The sequence below is a fragment of the Rana temporaria genome, chromosome 3 (assembly GCF_905171775.1).
Source record: "Rana temporaria chromosome 3, aRanTem1.1, whole genome shotgun sequence".
Classification (NCBI taxonomy): domain Eukaryota; kingdom Metazoa; phylum Chordata; class Amphibia; order Anura; family Ranidae; genus Rana; species Rana temporaria.
Genome location: NC_053491.1, coordinates 334,448,255 through 334,470,570, shown reverse-complemented (window position 1 = coordinate 334,470,570; position 22,316 = coordinate 334,448,255). Strand labels below are relative to the sequence as shown.

General features: G+C 40.7%; 1 protein-coding gene across 3 annotated transcripts in view; it reads right to left on the bottom strand.

Annotated features, from left to right (window-relative positions):
• SYNPO (synaptopodin) overlaps nucleotides 1-21,604 on the bottom strand; it is a 141,065-nt gene extending 119,461 nt beyond the window's left edge. Inside the window, exons 1-2 of one of the 3 annotated variants that reach the window (XM_040345039.1) lie at nucleotides 21,473-21,604; nucleotides 4,679-4,780 (exon numbers count right to left, since the gene is read on the bottom strand). The gene's annotated coding sequence lies outside the window, so the exon portion shown is untranslated. Of the gene's footprint in view, nucleotides 1-118; nucleotides 169-4,678; nucleotides 4,781-21,472 lie in introns of all 3 variants that reach the window. The other 2 variants (XM_040345040.1, XM_040345037.1) reach the window with 2 other exon arrangements.
• Between the last annotated feature and the right edge of the window lie 712 nt (nucleotides 21,605-22,316).

The following is a 22,316-nucleotide window of genomic DNA, read 5'->3' as shown; positions in this document are numbered from 1 at the left end:
TAGGGGCTCAAACAGAAACCAGAAAGGGATATGTAAGAAAAGCAAACATTGCTTTATTCTGCAAAAAATATCAGCATATACACAAAGGGGAGTAGTAGTTATAATTGTTCCCTCTTACCTTATGGTCACCAGGGCATCCCTTATAGCTGCAACCCAAACTCCACCCATCTGTTGTGAAGGAAAACCCTCAATTAGAATTACCAGCTTTGTCACATTGAGATGGCTTTTTAATTTTAAGAAAGCAGGAAGCCCCTATGTTGTTGAGAATGAGTATTAATATCATGCTTTACCCCCTCATTTGCAAAAGTTAGCTCCATTAAAGCAGTTCTAATAGAGCCATAAAAGTTTGATCGTCTAGGATTTTTTTTCATTAGGAAGATGCAGCTTAAGGCCTCTTACACACGATAGGTTAACCAGAGGACAACGGTCTGATGGACCGTTTTCATCGGTCAAAACCGATCGTGTCTGGGCCCCATAGGTTATTTAACCATCGGTTAAAAAAAGCCAACTTGCTTTAAATTTAACCAAAACCGATCGTTAGTAGGCACAACCATCGGTTAAAAATCCACTCATGCTCAGAATCAAGTTGACGCATGCTTGGAAGCATTGAACTTCGTTTTTTTCAGCACGTCGTTGTGTTTTACGTCACTGCGTTTTGACACTATCTGTTTTTTAACTGATGGTGTGTAGGCGCGACGGACCATCAGTCAGCTTCATCGGTTAACCGATGACAACGGTCCTTAAGACCGTTCTCATCGGATGGACTGATCCTGTGTACGAGGCTTAAGAGAACTATAGGTGGAAAAGGCAATAAGGAGTCCTTGAAGTGGCATGAATAAGGGTTTAAAAACAATGGGTATGAATATGAGTGTAATTTATACATTATTTTTTTTTTTTTAAATTCTTTTATTATATTTTTTCTAGACATTACAGTAAATACAACATAAAATCAACATATAGACTAACAACATACATGGTCTCGAATTGGTACCCCTTACACTAATATGAATAAAAGAGATAAAAGGGGAGACATCTTCAGACGGTATTTCTTCTAGAATATTCCTTACCACTTTGCCTCTAGATCTAATTTTTCCCATTGCATTCTTTATGAGGAGCACCGGGTGAGAAGGCTCCAAAGCCCCTAATGGAGGGGGGGCGGGATAGGTGGGGGAGATGGGGGCGTGGGGTAACGAGGCATTAGAGAGATAAAATAATAAAAACAAAAACAAAGATGGATGAGAGAAAGAAGAGAAAGAAGAAAAAAAAAAAAAAAAAAAAGAAAGGAAATATACATATATCCTCATATATGCACCCACCCATACACACATATATATATATATATATATATATATATATATATATATACACATACACATACATACACATATACGTATACATACACATACACATATACTTACACACATACCATTCACATACATACCCAAACTAACATACATTCCAGTTCCTTCTCCTTCCATACCCCCCTCCCCTAGATCATGAAAGGTAAGTGTTTAGACAAGAATATATTAGGGGGGATATTTCCCCTTGTGTGAATACATTAAATGTGAGAGAAAAAAAAAAAAAAATATGTAAAGACAAATTAAAGGAGAAAATATATCTAATAAGAAGGGGAATAGAAAAAAAAAGGCAATTCCCCTATTAGTGCTGGACAAAAAAGAACATAATTTATCTAATTAACATATGGGGGGATAATTCCCCTTAATTGTGTATACTCTACTAGAAGGGGGGAAAAAATAAATAGATAAATAAATAGATAAATAAATAAAAAGAGGCAAAACAAAAGGAAAAAAAAAAAAAAAAAAAAAGAAGGGAGAGAAGGAGTTTAATCATCTTCCTCCCCCCTTTCTTTTAAGGGAAGCCGAGTTTCCCTACATTGTGAAAGGTGTGAGGGAAAAAAAAAATAAAAAAAAAAAAATAAAAAAATTATTCCTAGGGGGAAGAATTTCCACCTATTGTGTATTAGGGGTGAGGTGGGGGAAGGGACCAATCCCTTATATGATATAATAATCATTATTGTGTATATCATCAATATTATTAGAGTGCAAACACACATATAGGGGTAATAGAAAAAAAAGGAAGAAAAATTCCCCTATATTGTGAGAGGTAGATAAGAAAAAATATTATATGGGGCATAGCCCCCTTGTTGTGTATATTCTCGTGTAGGAGAGAAGGAAGGGAGGTGGGAAAAAAAAAAGAAGGAGAAAGAGAGAGAAAAAAAAAAAAAGAAAAAGAGGAAGAGGAGAGAGAGAGAGAAAAAAAAAAAAAAAAGAAGAAGGAAAAGGGAGGGGGGGGGCGAGAAGGAGGACAGTATCTACCCCTCTCCCTCCCCCCTGATCTACTCCCCACCACTCCCTCCCTCCCCATCATCCCCTCTCCCAGCCCTATACTCCCTCCATCTCCTCCAGATCACTTCATGTCTTGATCTTAAATCCACATGGAAGGACCACAATTCCTCCATCAGTTTCATTTTCTCAATTTCTTGAAACCACTCTCCAATCGAGGGTGCTTCTTTTTTCCTCCAGTTTCTGGGGATTAGTGCCTTGGCTCCATTCAATAGGAATGGAACCAAGGAACCTCTATACTTTTTCCTGGGCAGACTCGTAGTATGAAACAGACATTCCCATGGATCATACCTTATTTCATATCCACTTATTTTTTTAACCAACGCCAATATCTCCCTCCAATATACCTGTATGAGGGGGCACTGCCACCATATGTGGGCATGGGTTCCCTCCATCCCACACTCCCTCCAGCATAGGGAAGAGGCCTCACTACTCATTCTGTGTAATTTCATTGGAACAAAATACCATTTAGTAAGTAACTTATAGTTGGTTTCTTTTACTTTTGCATCCATCGATGTGGCCTGGACATAGTCTAATACCTGTCTCCTCTTTTCATTGGATATCGTTTGATTAAGTTCTATTTCCCAGTTCTCTATTATTTTCAGTCTCCCTAGTTCTATCTTGGTTGTCAGCATTTTGTAGATACCTGATATTCCCTGTCTTCCCAATTCTCCTTGGGTCGTATATTTTTCCCATTGATTTAATTCATTCATAGCTCGCAGGGGTTTTGGCAAAGTACCCACAAAATGCTGGACTTGTCTGTACCTCCACCTGTCCCCTAGGGACAGACCATATCTCTCTTGGAGTTCTGCCAACGAGCAGAGTACATTACCCTTCAATACATCCTTCAGTTTTAGAGTGTCCGAGGTTGCCCACTTCAAGTACATCCCCCCTCCCTTGCCCGGTGGGAAGAAGTCTGTACCCGTAAGCGGCAACAGCGGGCTATTATACAGCCATTTTTTTGTCCTACAGACCTTATCCCAAATTCTAAGAGTTTCTTTTGTTATTACAGGCATATCCTGAGGCAGTCCTCTGAATTGCCGCGGTACCCATATTATATCTCCAAGCTCTTTTTTATTTAAACTCTCTTCGACTTCCACCCACTTTTTTTTACTTCCACCCTCGGCCTGGGCCCAGTCTGTAATCCTCCTTAATACCGACGCCTCATAGTACCTTTTAAAGTCCGGCAGCTGCATTCCTCCTTCCTCTTTAGGTCTAATCAGGGTCTCTGCTGCTATATGGGGCTTTTTCCCCCTCCATATAAAACCCCTTATTATCCTTTCTAATTAATTAATTTATACATTAAACCAGACCCTCCAATATGACCTAATCCAGAAAGTAAATACAAGCAGACCCCGGGTTATAAACAAGATAGGGACGGTATATTTGTTCTTAAGTTGAATCTGTTTGTAAGTCGGAACAGGTACATTTTTTAAGTGTAGCTCCAGTCAAAAAATCTATTTTTAAGCTTTTTGGATAGCATAGGGAAGGGTTATCACCCATGTAACATTTGTTTTACTGTCTGTGCCCCCGTTCAGACGATTTCACGTCACTTTCTGTCCCAATGACAATTGGATTTTGAAAATTTTGGGTTGTTAGGGAAACATGGACTGGTGATAAAGCATAAGTGGGGACACCTTTTTCCCATATCAATTCTCACAGGGGTGAATTTCACTTCCTAGGGGTAGATTTCCTTTCACTTCCTGTTGTCTCCCTCAGTTTGTAAGTAGCAGTCATTTGTAGGTCTGATGTTTGTAAGTAGGGGACCTTTCTGTTTTAATCTACAAGGAAAGACAGAGATGCTGCTACACACAATTGTGGCAATATGTGGACACCACACTTGTAATCATGAGAACATGTGAGCAATACACTGTCAGTTGTCACAATACGTGGTCAACTCATGGGCAATCAAGGCATTACATGGCCAATATTTGGGCAACGGTTGCTAATAGTGGCAATACATTATGGCAAATACATCAACAACAAATGTGCAACAATGGCAATTCATAGGAAATAAAATACAGGGACAAGCATTGCACCTCTTTCTATCTCGCCCTATTCGGGTTACTACTACTACTACTACTGTGGGCACTCCAGGTCCAGGCTGGGCAAACTGGCTACAAACGCTTTTGTGGTGGCTACAGGCCAGGGTGCTGTTGAAGTAGGGGCCACAGTTTGCTCTTCACCCAACCCTGTACTCCTCTATAGTATTCTTTGTTCCAGCTTGCTGTTTTATTGAGAACAGTTACAGTTATATTACTGTTCTACACCAATAGGCAAATGGACGCAGAGCAAAAACACTGCAACCTGGGTACCTGTTAATCACATTGATGACTGCCATTTTCTTCAAGTTCTTGAGATGTTACATGTTTGACTGTTTGATAGACCTGTTCATACTGTATCTTGCTTTCTTACAGCTGGGAAAGGGATAATGTAAGATTTTTACAGTTTAATACTGCCTTTACTGACGTCAGTACTCATTTAAGTAAACATAATTTATGGTGATAGCTGTGTTATGATTGCATCCACTTCTCATGTTACTTAAGCATAAACCTTATGTGACATACAGCGCAAAAGACAGAAAAACATAAACTAGAACGCCAGCAGTTTTATTGCTTTCTATATTCCCATTGTGGTGCTTTTCCCTCACTGGAAATGTGGGACAGGAAGTGAGGAGGAATCTTCCCAACAGGGATACAGGAAGCAATAAAAACCTGACATAGGTTGTAGCGTTGCCCAAAACTAGCAAGGAGCATTAAACAATTCCCATCAAAAAGGGGATGTTTACAAACTTTTATGAAGGAACCTAAAGGGAGCGCACTGGGTGCCCTGAAAACAAGGTGTTCTGCTATGGAAAAGCCATCACGTTTCACAGCCAACAATGAATAGCAGGAGGCAGGCCAAGTGCTAACTTTCTAGATGACAATGGTATGGTTTCAGGAATCCCAAAGCAATCTGCCAACTATCTAATAGCAACAGGAACTACTACATGCACTCATGTCATGTCACACTATTAAGTAAACTTCCTAATGACAGGTTTATTTTGCTAAGCTTTTTTATATGGGAGATGATGTGTTACAGGTATAGTGGACCTTACAGGGTAAGGAAATTAGTTCAGTTAAATCCCAGCAGTACATGTTCACCACTCTTTTGGGCTGCTGAGAGTGAGAAAAGCTGCCCTGCGTAAGGTGCAAGTTGCTAAATTTGTAGCTTACACAAGGTTATGGAATCTCCCCATTTAACAATAGTGGTGATAATCCAGGGGTCAAGTCCTGGGGAAAAAAGTGTGGGAACTCCCACCCAAGATCCACTCCCCCACAAAAAAAAAAAAATAGAATGATACACTCATATGCATAATTACTAAACCGCAGGTCTGCCGTGATTTATTGCGGGATTTAGAAAGAAGCAAGTTCTTTCTAAATCCCGCGATAACACACGGCAGATCTCCGCAATGTCTCCTGGGAACAATGACAAAAGCTCCCAGGAGACATTGCGGCATCGAGGAAGTGACGGAATGCCCGCACACTACCCGATGAATCCATATACAGGAAGCGGCCAGTAACAAAGGATTACTAAGGTTCGCCTGCCCCTGACAGTGACTCGAGCTGGGCATCGCCGCTTAGTGAAGGATTGGCTCGGGTGGCTCGGCTGCTCTCGGCTGCTCTAGTCCTGCAAAAGGGAACTGAGTTCCTGCTGTGAAAAAAGTGCAGGAACTCCGCTCCCACGTGTTCCCGCAGGACTTGAGCCCTGTGATAATCCCCCTGCTTTCACATCAAATGATCACATGCTCCTCCTTAGCTGGAAGTTCTAAGTTTATTCTTTGTGATCGGCAGCTGAACAGAGCAGCTGACAGGAAAGAAAAGGTGAGTACATACTCCTTGGAAGTGGGGAAAAAGGCAAACCCAATACTTGGCCCTGCATTGTTAAAACACACTCCAAAGTTAAGTGAGCTAAAACATTTGTGATACAGATCAGGAAAAAAATTCCCAAAAACAAAAACTAGTCAAAATTTTTTAAAAAAACACCCGTTTTGAAGAAAGCTGAGGTAGAATATTAGCGAACATGAAAAAGTGAAGATAATAAATGAAAGATTTTGCTGCATTTTTTTTTTTTTTACTTAATTTAAACTGTGTAGTAATTATCCTGACTAGCTTTAGAAATTGGTGGGATTTTTAGAAATTGATTCCTGTAAGAATACATTTTTGATTTTGTAATCTGGACCTTTTAATAGGCACCTTTGTTTAATGATCTGCCCTACCCGCAGTACAAGTTGTGGGATAGATTACCATTATGTAAATAGATGACATCAGTATTAATGAGGTTTATATTACCTAGACCACAACTATTTCTGTTTACCTATGTATAGTTTCATTTCATTGTAATTGATTTTCTCACACATATAATGACCCAGATAAGTGTAATCTTAGTTCATTGATGTAAGAGCTTATTACTACAATCAAAACTCTAACCTAATAAAGATGTTTAAATACGCACATATAAGTGTTCAACCGTGGAAAATAAATATGTCTGGGGTTCCAATAAATTAGGCTTGTATAATGTAAAGTAGCAGATTTGCTGGTTGGGAGGCACAGTAATGAGATTATACTTATTTTTCATGCTCTCCCACAACATTGCTTCAAAAAAAGTACTTATGGGTAAATCAAATAATTAATGAAACAGTGCCTGAGCAGCCAATCACCAGGCCTGCTGAGTGCTGTATCATAGAGTGCCCTATGCAAACTTCAGCTCTATGGTCAGGGGAATCTCACAAATTTGACATTGTCCTTTCAATGGGATGTGCAGTAATGAGCAGGACTGCACAGGGACAGGAGCGGGCAGGAAGGTGCTTTACTAGGTGGGCTACGGGGGAGTCTTTTAATAAAGACTATAATGATTGACATTACGCTGGCCAGTAGTGTTTGGGTTCCTACTAAACCATTTTCGTAAAAATAAGTTGAATGTTACAAAACAGATCTTTTCAGTCTATATCATACCACAAAATTTTTGTCGTAAAAAGAAGAGTCAGGAAACAAACCCCCAATTGTGGTCAGTTTCCTTCAGCATTTGGGATTGGCAGTGAGTACAATGAAGGTGTTTCACTCATGCAGGTTGGGGCATTGGTAGCCAGCATTCCCAGACTACACCCTCCACCAGCTCACACGCTCAGACTATTTCCTGTATGACAGAAAAGTTCTCAGACTAGGGTGGCAGAGCTGAAGCTGTAGTTGGGGGTATTACATAGCAGAAAAATAATAATAACTCACAAATATAGGGTGCTCTAGAAATGATGTCTCCAGCAGACAGTACCAGCCCATCTGTTACACAAGGAAGAGTCAGCCCAGCCCTGAGTAATTCTATAGCCAGACACACAGATACTCTAAGTCATATTTATTATATACAATTATGTCATTTATACCTGAAAAGTAAAACTCTATACCTTTCTACAAAAATAAGCCATATGGTTGAATTAAGCCCACTAAGCCTCAGTCATTTCTGAATCAGTGACCTGTGGACAATTCTATGATGACCAATGATCGTAGACTTTAGAGTACAGATGCATGATCCAAACATCACCAACATACTGTCTCAGCATCTTTATGTTCATAATCATCCCATCCATTATGCAGGCAGTGAACAAATGCAGTCAGTCAAGTTATCTGATCATATCATTTCATTACCTCCCCCAAGATCAGTTGGTCAGCTGTTTTTTTGCTGACATGAGTTTTTTCTGACTCTGACCAAAATCAGTTGAATTAGGTGGCTACCAGTGTATACCTATGGATAGCTTTAGGCATTTCCCAAGGTTAATTGGTGCATACCTGTGGAAGCAGTCCTATTGGAGGATTCAAAATTTACTAGGCTTTCCAGCTGCTCCACTCATAAAACTTGTTGGGTTTTAACTGGAACTACAATTCAAGTCATCAACAGTACAAGCAGTAGTAGGGATGAGATCAATACACATATGATACTGTATTATTAGTTACTACCCATAGTTGCTAACCACATTATAGTCTTACATGGGTGAGGTCACAGCTGCCATACTAAAAATGTGCTTTAAAAAAAAACAAAAATGGAAAACATTGTGCACCCAAAACACACATCCTCACCCCATGTGCACAGTAATCCTGCCATATCCCTATATACTTAAACATTTTGTGTTTTAGTATAACTTTTTTTGCAGCTCCAGATGGCAACTGATGCCTACTGCCATCTGACACCACACTGTACAGCCACTGTACAATATACTTTAGTACGTTAGTATTACTTTAGCACTTGAATCTCTATTTTTAAGATCAAACCTGTCTTGTCTCTCCCCCCTATATTGTGGCCTAACCAAGCTGCTTATATATTTCCCAACCTTCATAAAACATTTGTGGCTATTATCACACAAATAAAACACTCAAGATAAAACCTGTTAATTATTTTGCACTGAACCAAGCTACTTATACACTGTGCAGCCACTGAGCAATATATTTGGATGCTGTCTCTCAGATAATGCACTCCCATTGTATTGTCTTTTTCTATTTGCTGCCAATTCAAGTGCTCGTGGACTGTCCTGATGCTAGTCTGTTTTCACCACAAACATAACTGAAGTCTAAATTCAAAATATTTTTACATTATATGTGAGATATGAGGATGGGATGAGGTTTAGGGAATGTGGGGTTGTGATTTGGAAGTGTGTTTGTGCACTCTGTTTTGACATTTAACTTTTAAGACATTGAAGTGTGGTACAGCAACAAAATAAGCTCACAAACTATACTAATCAACTGTTATGCCACCTTCCAATTTGTAGAACGTTGAGGGCTTTAGTTTTATATTTCTAAGAGTAAACTTTACTATAGCATTAAAATCTGTTGTGGCTTCTACTTCCACTGTTCAATTTACGCCTGTTAGCATTTAATAAAAAAACATCTGTTGCAGTTAAAACTACATAAACAGCCTTTTTTTATAAAATGTAAATAAATCAGATTGGGGTACTTGTGGTGTATTAAAGCTAAGTTATATGTAAAAATGAAAAAAATCAATTACACACCCAAAATGTGTGGTGCCAGAATATGTTTTCTCCTAAGCATGTAATTTAAGGTATTGTGTGTTTTTTCCAAGTGACATTAAAAGTACGCATTGTGCTATCTTGTTTGTTAATTGTCTTCTTTTTTTTTTTTTACAAAAGCTTTCCTATCAAGCCCTGTACACACAGCCCAGATTCTTGTCAGGAAAAAAACGTTGTTTTTCCTGACGAGATTCCTGACAAGATTCTCTTGCCGGCTGAGTGTACAGACGTACGATTCAAAAGAACCACCGTTCTTTGGAATGGCACGAACGTGGTGACGTCATCGACTACGATGAGCATGCGCTCGTCACATTCGATGCTGTCGCCGCCATCTTGCTTCACCCTACCTATGCCTTAGACGTTACCGTGCATGCGTCAAAGTCATTTCGAGCATGCGCGAGTTTCCACGGCGACAGGTAAGTATACAGACGCTCGGGTTTATCCGCAGGAAAACACTGCCGAGAATCACAACGGGAAAATAGAGAGCAGGTTCTCTATTTTTCTAGTCTAGATTCTGGGCAGTTTTCTTGATGAGAAACCTCAAAGCCTCGTACACATGCACGGTTTACTCGGCAAGAAAGCTCTGCCAGCAGTTTTCTTGCTGTTTCTTTCTGACAAAACCGTGCGTGTGTATGAGGCTTTAGTCTTGAAATGGGACAGAATTTAGTATTGAGATTTTTCCCCTTTAGTCTTTAACTGGTTTGGCAGACAGATTTAATGGATTTCAAGCCAGATTTAATTAAGCTCCCATGAGTTGAACCCAAGAAGATTCATCCCTACTGGGGACTGAGTTGAACCCAAGCAGATTCATCCCTACTGGGGACTAAAGGACAGAATTCTCATCTGCTGAGTTCCTTAATAGATACATCAGAAAACAATCAAAAAATGATATACCGGTACTAATATTCTAAGTCAATTGTATGAGACTCTTTGACTGGGGGAGGAGATATGAGTAGTATATCAGCAGCTTTTCTGATAAAGCTTGCCACCTGCTGGTCACTTTTAAACATGGAATTTAATATAATTTATATTAATTCTGTTTGCATATGCAAATAATTAAAAATAAAAGGACATGCCAAAACGAGTAATTCTTTTAGAGTAAATTTCTTTTAAAAGATTTTTGGATTAGACTTTTCTCCCATGGTTTATTTGGATAGTAATGTCATGGTTCATGTAAGAATTAGTCTGAAGCATAAACGTTATAATGTGTAGCAATCTGTTCTTGATTTTGGAAACTGCCCCGCCAACAGCATCCCTTGCATCTCTATTAGAATGTATTCTCTAATAGTGCTGAAAATCATATCATCTCCACCTAGTGGCTGGAGAGACAAGCACAGCTCATTTATGCTGGAAGGGTGACTAGGGATGCATGTTGCCACATCATTTTGTATCGCTCAATTTTGCCAGTAAAATAGTCACAAAGGAATTCCAGGTTCTTCTGTTCTCTTGGATCTCAGTGACTGTAGGAACCAAGTAACTGACTTCCTTTTGTTTATTAATATCTAGTAGCTAAATGTCATTTGACTATACTGTACATGTTTTAGTGTTTAGTCTTGTATATTGGTAACCATGGTTTTAGATAATGTGGGAGTAGGCATTTTTCTTGGCTGCTTTCAATTATCTACATTACATATATCACACTATGTCAGTATTCTCTGACACAGCTGATAAGGAGGCATTAACCATGCAATATGCATATGACAATCCTATGTATACAATATATACGCCTTATAATAAAAGTCTTTAAATAGGGACAAGGACTAGAGTCTGAGGCTAAGGTTAAAGCCATTTAAAGGGACTTTTTAGCAAAAAAATGTATTCAGTCAAATGATTCTGAATTCCTCCATGTAGTAACACCGGGTTCAATGTATAAAGTGTATATGCATTTGTCTTTAGTTTATGGTGGCAGTGTGATGGTTTGCACCAACTGTGACAAGTTGGTGGAGTTTGAGAGGAAAGGGGTTTTGCTTCACATTGCAGGGTCCCTGCAAGCAGAAGGGTCCCTTCACCATGACAGTTGCAGTAAGTGTTATTGTAGTAGTAAAAGTTAAGGGTCTTAAAGTAAAACTATAGGCAAAACATTTTTTTCCATTTTGGATAGAGCAAGGGTGGGTTATAACCCTTGTCACATTTGTTTTCACTATCTGTGTCCCATTGCAGAGATTTCCCTTCACTTTCTGTCCCACAGCCAGGGTTGGCGCTCCCACTAGGCAAACCAGGAAGCCGCCTAGGGCGCACTGCTACCTAGGGGGTTCAGCCACGGCCTGCTGACTTCCCCATTAGCCTGGTCTGGGGAAAACGAGGAACACGAAGCAGAGGAGGCAGACGTGAGATCAGCGGAGGAGGCGGAAACAGCTGGCAATGCGGAGGAGGCACCGGGCATGAGGTCGGCGGAGGAGGCGCCATGCATGAGGTCAGCAGAGGAGGCGGCAAGCACAACTTGGGAGGCGGAGGAGGTGGAGATGTAGCTGCAGTCCAGTGAGCCTGCTCTCTGGTCCTGTCACCTGCGCGACCCCAGGTAAGACTAACGATCCCCCGTGGAGAGTGTTAGTCTTGCCTAGGGAGCAAAATAGTTAAGCACTGGCCCTGCCCACAGCCAAACAGGAAGTAAGAGGAAATAACTGCAAATTAATGGAATTACTTGGGGACCCCCAGGTTACCATAACTAGTGTCTCCATTGGAAGAATATCCCCTCTATTACTTGTCTGGGGACAACCCGAAATTTTGGATTTTCTTTTACTTGCAATGATATTAGTGAACAGGACAAATAGAGAGGGTGAATTTCCCTAATGTGGGCACAGACAGCAATAAAAACTGATACGCATTCTAATCACTCAGCCCTCTATCCAAAACTTAAACGTATCCAAAACACTGTCTGGCACAAATCATTTGGTGGAGTGAGGATTATGCCTCTGTGATTGAAAGAACTGAATTCGATGTATGAAAGAAATGACCCATGGACAGTAAGTTTGGGGTGGAAAGAGCTAGATGATGCTGTTCCTCCAGGCAAAAAATAAGGCAGTCTTTAACTTACTGCAGCGTCTGATGTACACTATGAGAAGCCCACAGTGTGCAGTGAAATCAGAGAAACCAATTTTGGTACAGGAAAGGAGTCTGTACAACTGTGTAGAAGCAAAGGCTAGAGTTTAGCTTTAATTAAGAAAGTGTTACTGTGCTTTGTTTTGCATTTGTGTTATTATTGTCAAGGCAATGGTAATAAAATATATTACCTTTTAGTGTTAATTACATTGTGAAATGTTCATTCTGTGCCATAAAGTACTTGTATCATATCTTTTATCAGGTCCTACAGATTACGGTTGCAAGGCTGACATTACATTTAATACACAAAATAAACCGCATAGGGGCTTCGATTATTTTGTGTTAGATTTCAAGTGACTTCATAGGCTGCATTTATATGAGGAGCTCACTGACTGGTACAGAAAAAACATACAATCATGTTACTGTTTGAAGATGTTGCATTTGGTCTGCATGGAGCTCTGTAAATACTTGGAGTACCCGGTCTTTAACTCCCCTTCAGTTGCTTAAAAATTTAGAACCACATTGCTTTTTCAGAGTTTAGGTCCCCAGTCAAATATAGGAGTCAATTTGTTTTATCGGTCATCTAGGAATATGCTATCAAACCGAAAGTGCAGGTGATAATTCTATGTCCTCAGTTCTCAGAGAGTAGCCCTATTTCCCTCCATAACTGCACTGCATCCCGGGGACCTACAATTCCATTGTCCCTGTCCTGCAGTAAGTAGGATCTGCTCAGGAGATTCAATCTGTGTGAGTCACTGGGAGATAAGCTATCACTTGTAAACACAGAAGCCAAACATCTGTGTTTACAAGTGATAGTGATAAGCAGATAGCAGAGACCAGAGCCAGAGGTGGCAGAACTGAGTTCCACCAAGTTCCCGCTGAACAAGAAAAATCCCTACCTTTTTAACTATAGGCACTGTGGAGCACTTCATCCTCAAATTTCTCAACAGAATCACTGAAGTTGTTCAACCTGGCTTGCCCAGCAGTTCAGCTCATCTTGCTCCCCATTTTCAGGTCTCGTCCTCTGTGTTAGCTTTAGATCAAAGGCTGGGGGTTGCAGCGTCACAACTAGGCTTGGGGAGCAAGTGAGCTAAGCTGGCTTAGGTTAGGACTTCAGTGTGAAATTTAAGAATGAATTGCCCCACAGTGCCAACAGCTACACAATTCAATCAGGGCTTGCTTTAATGCTCATTTACTGCTTATTACTAATCAATAAATACTTTAAAGCGGAGCTCCACCCTAAAGTGGAACTTCCGCTCATCGGAAACCCTCCCCCCCTCTGGTGTCACATTTGACACCTTTCAGGGGGGAGGGGGGTGCAGATACCTGTCTAAAGACAGGTATTTGCACCCACTTCCGGCCACACAGTCTGCGGGTAGACTGCGGGCAGGACGTCAGATCCCCCCCCTTGTGTTCTGGGAAACACACAGCTCCCAGAGCACAGCGGGGACCAGTGAGCATGGCGCACACGACTCGCGCATGCACCGTTGAGAACCGGGCAGTGAAGCCAGAGCGCTTCACTTCCTGGTTCCCTCACCGAGGATGGCGGAGGGGGCAGCAGAGTGACGAGCGATCACTCGTCCTCTACTGCGGACGGCGCTGGACTCCAGGACAGGTAAGTGTGCTCATTTTAAAAGTCAGCAGCTGCAGTATTTGTAGCTGCTGGCTTTTAATATTTTTTTTTTTTCGGCAGACATCCACTTTAATGTCCATAGCCTGGCTACAAGTTCACTTTGTTTACAACGGTTGTTGCAAGCTCCACGAATGTTCTATGCATGCAGCAACTTCCCATATTACAATGCTTGCTGCTTGGGCAACATTTTCAAGGGCCTGGGCATTGCCAAGTGGTTAAAAGATGGAGGGATATTCTCAGACTTAGGAAAAATCAGTATATGCATAGTAAAAGCCAAATATGTCCACAGACTTCCAAGGGTGGCCATTTGAGTATGACACATCTCATGTCTGTGGGTAGACTAATGCCCGTACACACGATCGGAATTTCCGTCGGGATAAACTCAGACTGATTTTTCTGATGGAATTCCGTTCAAGCTGTCTTGCATACACACTGTCACACCAAATTCCGACCGTCCAAAACTCGGTGACGTACAACACTACGATGAGCCGAGAAAAATGAAGTTCAATGCTTCCGGGCATGCATCAACTTGATTCTGAGCATTCATGATTTTTTCTTCGTCGGAGTTCCATACAGACGAATGGAATATTTTTCACCGGAAAAAAGAGAACATATTCTCTTTCTAAGTCCGTCGGAATTTCCGATGGGAAAACTCAGATGGGGCACACACACCATCGGAATATCTGACTTTTTCCATCGGAAATTCCGATCGTGTGTACATGGCATTAGGTATGCACTACCAACTGAAAGCTGTTGCTGCAAGAACCAAATTAAACCTAAATCTCCATTTAAGAAACTTAAACTACTGTAAAAAAATGTAGTTTCGTGTTTCTTAACAATCAATCAGAATAGCAGTAAATAAGAATCAATCTGTCATTGATCTAAATACACTATATTATATTCTGATTGGATGCTGTTATGTTACTGTACTTTGCACATCATTAGTACTCTTTACAGTGCCTTACAGAATAAAGTCCATGGACTCGTAAAGGTACATGAGCTCCAGTCAGCAAAACAGAGATTTATATGGTATACTGAAAGCACACTTGGCATGTAAACTCAAAATAATAATGCTAATGCTAACCTGCCACTTCAAGCTGCTTGAAAGCACCTCTAGTTGACACAAAATTTTACCTGTGCTATTATTGCTATTATGGATCCCCAGAACCCTGAATGCGCACATTCTGGCACCCATAACATTAGCTCTGAAGCTCACACACCTTTCCATCCATTCTACAATCCAATGAGGGGCACCAATGTCCAATAAACAGACACTTGTATTGAAGTATGAAATGGTGGGATGGGGTCTGTCAATGTTCTGAGAGCTACAATACAGGGTTAAATAAAGTATGTACCTGAGGTTAGGGGTTTCCTAAGTACATAGGGCCAGATTCACAAAAGAGATACGACGGCGTATCTCCTGATACGCTGTCGTATCTCTGTGATCCGCCCGTCGTAACTATGCGGCTGATTCATAGAATCAGTTACGCATAGATAGCCCTAAGATCCGACAGGTGTAATTGACTTACACCGTCGGATCTTAGGATGCAATTCTAGGCCGGCCACTAGGTGGTGATTCCATTGCGGTCGGCGTAGAATATGCAAATGACTAGTTACGGCGATTCACGAACGTACGCTTTACCCGTCGCTCTAAATTTACGTTGTTTCCGTCGAGATACGCCGCGTAAAACTAAGGCTGCCCTCTAGGTGGCCTAGCCAATGTTAAGTATGGCCGTCGTTCCCGCGTCGAAATTTTAAAATTCACGTCGTTTGCGTAAGTCGTCCATGAATGGCGCTTGACGCCATTTACGTTAACGTTGAAACCAATGACGTCCTTGTGACGTCATTTAGCGCAATGCACGTTGGGTAATTTGACGGACGGAGCATGCGCAGTACGTTCGGCGCGGGAACGGGCCTAATTTAAATGGTGCCCGCCCCATTTGAATTAGGCGGGCTTGCGCCGAGCGGATTTACGTTACACCTCCGCAAGTTTACAGGTAAGAGCTTTGTGAATCAGGGACTTATGCTGTAAACCTGCGGCGGTGTACTGTAAATGGGATACGTTACGCCGCCGCAGCGTAACGTATTTGTTCCTGAATCTGGCCCATAGAGTATGAATAGCAAGCAACTGATACTTGCAGACACTTTGTGGTGCGAAATCCAAACACAAAAATGTAATCTATTGCAAATTACCAATTCTTAGATGTGATGGCCGCATTTGGTTTTTTTTGGGGTTTTTTGGGCGTTCTTTTCCTTTATTTTCACCTGGTGATCCTAAACTATGTTTGATCTCTTTCAACTTCCTTCAACAGACCAAGCTATCTAGCAAAAATGGAAGTTAGAGGGTTGAGGCAAACCATTTAACACTTACAATGGTCAGCTTGTATTCATTCATATTTAACCTTTATCGCCAAAAACTGTTGCTGTAGTTGCTTAACCTCTTGCCTACTCTATACAGTACATATATGGCACCAAGCAGGCTTCTCTGTGCAGAATCAGATACAGTACCTGTTCGTGATCCTGCACTTTTGGGTCTGGGGTTTCGCACGCTCGCCGGTGGCGACCTACTCCCGCTGACACAGCGGGAGCACAGCAAGGGCCAATCAGTGGGTCCGGTGGACTCGACGTCCATCAGGACCGGCCTATCGTTTCAGGGAGAAGCAGGATAACGGTCTGCCTATGTAAACAAATAGAGCTTTCTTTTGGTGGTATTTGATCACCTCTGCGGTTTTTATTTTTTGCGCTATAAACAAAAATAGAGCGACAATTATGAAAAAAAATCTATATTTTTTACTTTTTACTATAATAAATATGCCCGAAAAATATTCTTCTACATATTTTTGGTAAACAAAAATCGCAATAAGCGTATATTGATTGGTTTGCGCAAAAGTTATAGCGTCTACAAAATAGGGGATAGAATTATGGCATTTTTATTATTATTATTATTTTTTTTATACTGGTAATGCCACCTGTGTCGTTCCTTCAGAAGCCTGTGCCATGATCGGCAGCTCCCGAGTGTATACGTGGGAGTGATGTCATGCGACTCCGGCCAGTCACACAAGGAAGGAAGACAGGTGAAGATGAATGCGGCCTTCAGTGGGGATGCATACTAGCACATTATGCCTTTACTTTTGCAGGTGAGAGTAATTAGTAAAGTTGTACACTGGCTGCAATGGTGGCACTCTTGCCACGCTCATGCCAACTCCTCCCCTCCCTCCCTCCTTCCCTTTTCCCACTGCTTACAAGTTGCTGTGGGTCCAAAATGTTACATCTCAGCTCAGAAATGTATCAAACAACAATTAATTCTGAAACATTTTGAACCACCTTTATTTAACATTTTGAACCACACAGTCCACATACACAATGAATGGATAAAAGCACATTTATAGCACAATACACCACCTATGTACACAAAGGAATCTATTTCTGTTTCTGCGTGCATGTGACATCACACACCGATGAATGAAATCTGAATGTTTATCAAACCTGAGTGTACCTTGAATTCCCTGTACATTCTATGTACACTGCAAACAGTTCTTGAGATTATTTTATCAGTGTTATAGACCTGCACACCTACATGTTATCACCAACTTCCATGGACTGTGTAAATCTATACAGATTATATAAGTACAGTACAGTGAAACCTCGGATTGCGAGTAACGTGGTTAACGAGCGTTTCGCAATACGAGCATTTTTTTTTTAAATCCTGACTCGGTTTGTGAGTATTGCCTCGCAGTACAAGCAGGATTTAAGCCACGGCGATGTGCAGTACTGCATTTGGCCAGAGGTGCGGGAGTGCCGGAGCCGATCGGAGCCGTTTGAAAATGCTCAAAAAACGCAGAAATACTCTGTTCCCGAGCCTTTCCGGTGTTTTCTGAGTTCAGCCGAGCTGTCCCCGAGTCTTTCAGAGGCTCTCTGGTGCCCCTCCACCTCCGGCCACCTCCGGTATTGCATGTCATAGAAGTCAATGCGGAACAAATTATTTTCGTTTTCATTGACTTCTATGGAGAAACACGTTTTGATATGCGAGTGCTTTGGATTACGAGCATTCTCCTGGAACAGATTATGCTCATAATCCAAGGTTCCACTGTACTCAATATTACCATGCTAGATTCAATTAGATTTATTATTTGGGAAGCAGAATACTTTTTGCATTTTTCCTTGAATGTGTGTACTGTATGTACTGGGTACATTGGGTATACATATAGCTGGATTCAGGTAGGCGGGCGCATAGTTGCTGCGGCCTAGCGTATGGCATTTTCACTACGCCGCCGTAAGTTTGCAAGGCAAGTACTGTATTCACAAAGTACTTGCCTGCTAAGTTACGGCTGCGTAGCGTAAATGCGTCGGGCGTAAGCGCGCCTAATTCAAAATAGGCTGAGGGGGCGTGTTTTATGATAATATGGGTTGACCTGACGTGATTGACGTTTTTTAGGAACGGCGCATGCGCCGTCCGTGTACATATCCCAGTGTGCATTGCGGCAAAGTACGCCGCAAGGACGTATTGGTTTCAACGTGGATGTAAATTACGTCCAGCCCTATTCACGGACGACTTTTCAAATTTCGACGTGGGAACGATGGTCATACTTAACATTACTAGTCCAGCTATTTGATGGAATAACTATACGCCTGAAAATGCGTTACGTAAACGGCGTATCTTGACTGCGTCGGCCGGGCGTACGTTTGTGAATAGGCGTATCTAGTGATTTACATATTCTACGCCGAACTCAATGGAAGCGCAAGCCGTCGTATTTTAGATAGGTTTAAGTGTATCTCTGTTTGAGAATACACTTAAACTTAGGACAGCGCAGATTCCGAGTTAGGTCGGCGGCCGCCAGCCTAACTCTTACTGAATCTAGCTAATAGTCTTCTGTGTTTGTCCTGTGTGTAGTGTGTGCAGACATACAGTACATTCACTTGAAGCTTCTTTTTTTGCGGTTGTGTCTGTATTTTTTGTATTTGGTGAAACACACAAATGCACCCTTTTCACAACCTTAAAAAAAAGCAAGCGTACAAACCTACAAATCACAACTACCATAATAATAGTAATTATAAAGGCCTTGTGGATGAAAGTGAACTGTCTGTGTTGCCTAACAGTAAGCATCTACTGTAAATTCAATGTTGAACATGACAGCTGGAGAATGCAATATAAGATTTCATTTCAGGCACTATGGGGTTCATCATTTATTTATGACTAGCAATGGTATCACTATGGCCCTACACATATGTGCAGCTCTTCCAGTGTCATTAATGCTGTGCAAAATTTACATTATAGAGAATACCATCACCAGAACACAAGCACACCTGAGCCCCCCTTGCTGTCACTCAAACCTGGTCTATAAATAATAATAGTAGTAGTAATAATCATAATAATAATAATAGTACTTATAATAATAATAATAATAATAATAATAATAATAATAATAATAATAATAATAATAATAATAAGGTTTATTTATTTTTTTCTCTTCTTGTTACACCTTATTTAAAGGGGTTGTAAAGGTAATTTTTTCCCTAAATAGCTTCCTTTACCTTAGTGCAGTCCTCCTTCACTTACCTCATCCTTCCATTTTGCTTTTAAATGTCCTTATTTCTTCTGAGAAATCCTCACTTCCTGTTCTTCTGTCTGTAACTCCACACAGCAAGGCAAGGCTTTCTCCCTGGTGTGGAGTGTCATGCTCACCCCCTCCCTTGGACTACGGAGAGTCAGGAGGCTCTCTACGTTGCAGATAAAGAAAGGAGCTGTGTGTTAGTGGGCGTCCTGACTCTCCTGTAGTCCAAGGGAGGGGACGAGCACAACACATCACACCAGGGAGAAAGCCTTGCATTACTGTGTGGAGTTACAGACAGAAGAACTGGAAGTGAGGATTTCTCAGAAGAAATAAGGACATTTAAAAGCAAAATGGAAGGATGAGGTAAGTGAAGGAGGACTGCACTACGGTAAAGGAAGCTATTTAGGAAAAAAATTGTACCTTTACAACCCCTTTAAGTATGATGTATACTTCCCAATGCTATCTCTGATATCTTGTAACAATACATTGTACTGAACTTTATACATTTTCATTATCCTGTTCCTTTCATGTATTCCATCATTTGTCTACAATAAACATTGAATTGGAATAAATAAATATTATTACAGTAAAACCTTGGTTTGCGAGCACAAATTCGTTCCAGAAACATGCTTGTAATCCAAAGCACTTGTATATCAAAGCATTTTTTTTACAGGGTATAAAAGAGAAGAGAGGCACTTCTAAGTGTAGCTAAATGTTGTACCTTCATTAAATGTAACCATATTGCTACACTTAGAGGCTCCTCTCTTCTTTTTTTATACTCAGTTGTGACAGGACGCTACTCTTATATCAAGACATCGCTTGTATATCAAGGTAACATTTATTAAAACATTTTGCTTGTCTTGCAAAACGCTCTCAAACCAAGTTACTCTCAAACCAATGGTTTACTGTATGATTTTTATTATTTATACATGAAAATAATAATAATGATTATGCTAATAATTATTATTATTATTATATTATATTATTATTATTATTATTATTATTATTATTATATTGTTGTTATTATTATTATTATGCTAATTATTTATATATGATAATATTAATAATAATATGAATAAGAAGAAAGTTTGGGCTTATATAATAACACAGTACAGCAATTATTAGGGTGCAGCAAACCACAGACACAATCGCGAATGGGCTGTCTCATGAAAGTTCATTTCTGTTTGCAGCATGATCAATTTTTGAGGTCTCGAAAATTAAATAACCCCTTGAAATAAAAATCTATATTCAATTGCAATAAAAAAAACAAAAAAAAAAACATGCAGCTCAGTGACCAAGCAGTTTTCAAGCAATATCCACTTAATAAAAAAAAAAGCCAACTACCTGTAAACGCACTCGCCTGCCAGGTGAAAATACAGGTGCCCCAATGCACAGAAGGAGAATAATTAAACATAATTTGATTTTTTAAAACAAAATCACTTCCCATTTCATCTTTTTTTATTAAACAATCATGCAAATGATCTCAGAGCTTTTAATTACAAATCATCATTATGACTACACTCTCCATAATCACAAGTCCATCAAATATATAAAATTAAGCTTCCTTTTATTTTTTTTCCTATTAATATATCAGATAAAATCGTTTGCATGCCACTTATAATGGAAATTCAACTGAAAACGGCGCCGCTGCGAGAAAAGCCACTAGGTATGTGGCCACCACTATTTGTGGTCCCTCAGCAACCCCCTGTTGTAGTTCTGTATCCCTTTAAGAACTTTTTTGGAACTTTTACTCATCTCTATGCATCACACACATCTACTACTGCGAAGGCCAGTCATCCCCTTCCCCAGGATGGTCCTCTGTGCAGGGACTTACCTTGTCTGGGGACTGGTGCTCCAAGCAACCACTGTCACATCCACCTAAGAAAAGTGATCTGCACACCCAGATGCAGGCAGAGCTCGTACTGCACTCTCCCTATGTCATTCAGCAGCCCCAGGCTCAGGAAGAAGGCAGGGAGAAGGAGCACTAAGGAGGAGAGAAGGGGGGTGTGGAGAGGAGAGGAGAGGGGAGTTTTATAAAACAGAGCACCTATTGTCTGCAAACCCCAGCATATGGTATATTTCATACATATTGAAGGCATTAGGCGGCTATATTTATAGATAAGTAAGTAACTCGACTTGGATGCAGAAGCAGAGCATGGAGTGGAGTTAGTGAAAGTCTGCTAAAGTGAAGTCTTATTACTTTAGAGTTCTGAGTCCATAGATCACTGAGCTGCCAGCTGAGCCATAGTTATGCTGGCCATACACACGGGCAGTTTTATTGCAGTATTAGCCAGCTTTCAACTGCAAAAGCGATCAAACTGGTCAAGGCAGCTTATGAACCTCTCCGCCATATAAATATACAGGGGCTGGTATGCTAAAGGAGTGGGGAATGTGCACATTAAAAAAAGAAAAAAGGGACTATGTCTTGCCGCAGCTTCTGGTGTGTGCTGCGAAGAGAGCAGTGCAGATGTGCTGTAAGTGACGCATCTTATAGTTGACACTTCATGAATGAATGACTTGTAAAGCGCAACGCATGCGAACTGAATCGCCTCTGGGTGCTTTTTCCAGCCAGTATCTGCTTGGCTGGTGCGGTCATTTTTACCCCGTAGGATCATGACACGCTAGAGACACACATATATACTGGGCCAATTTGGACGAGATCCAATTTACCTACCAGC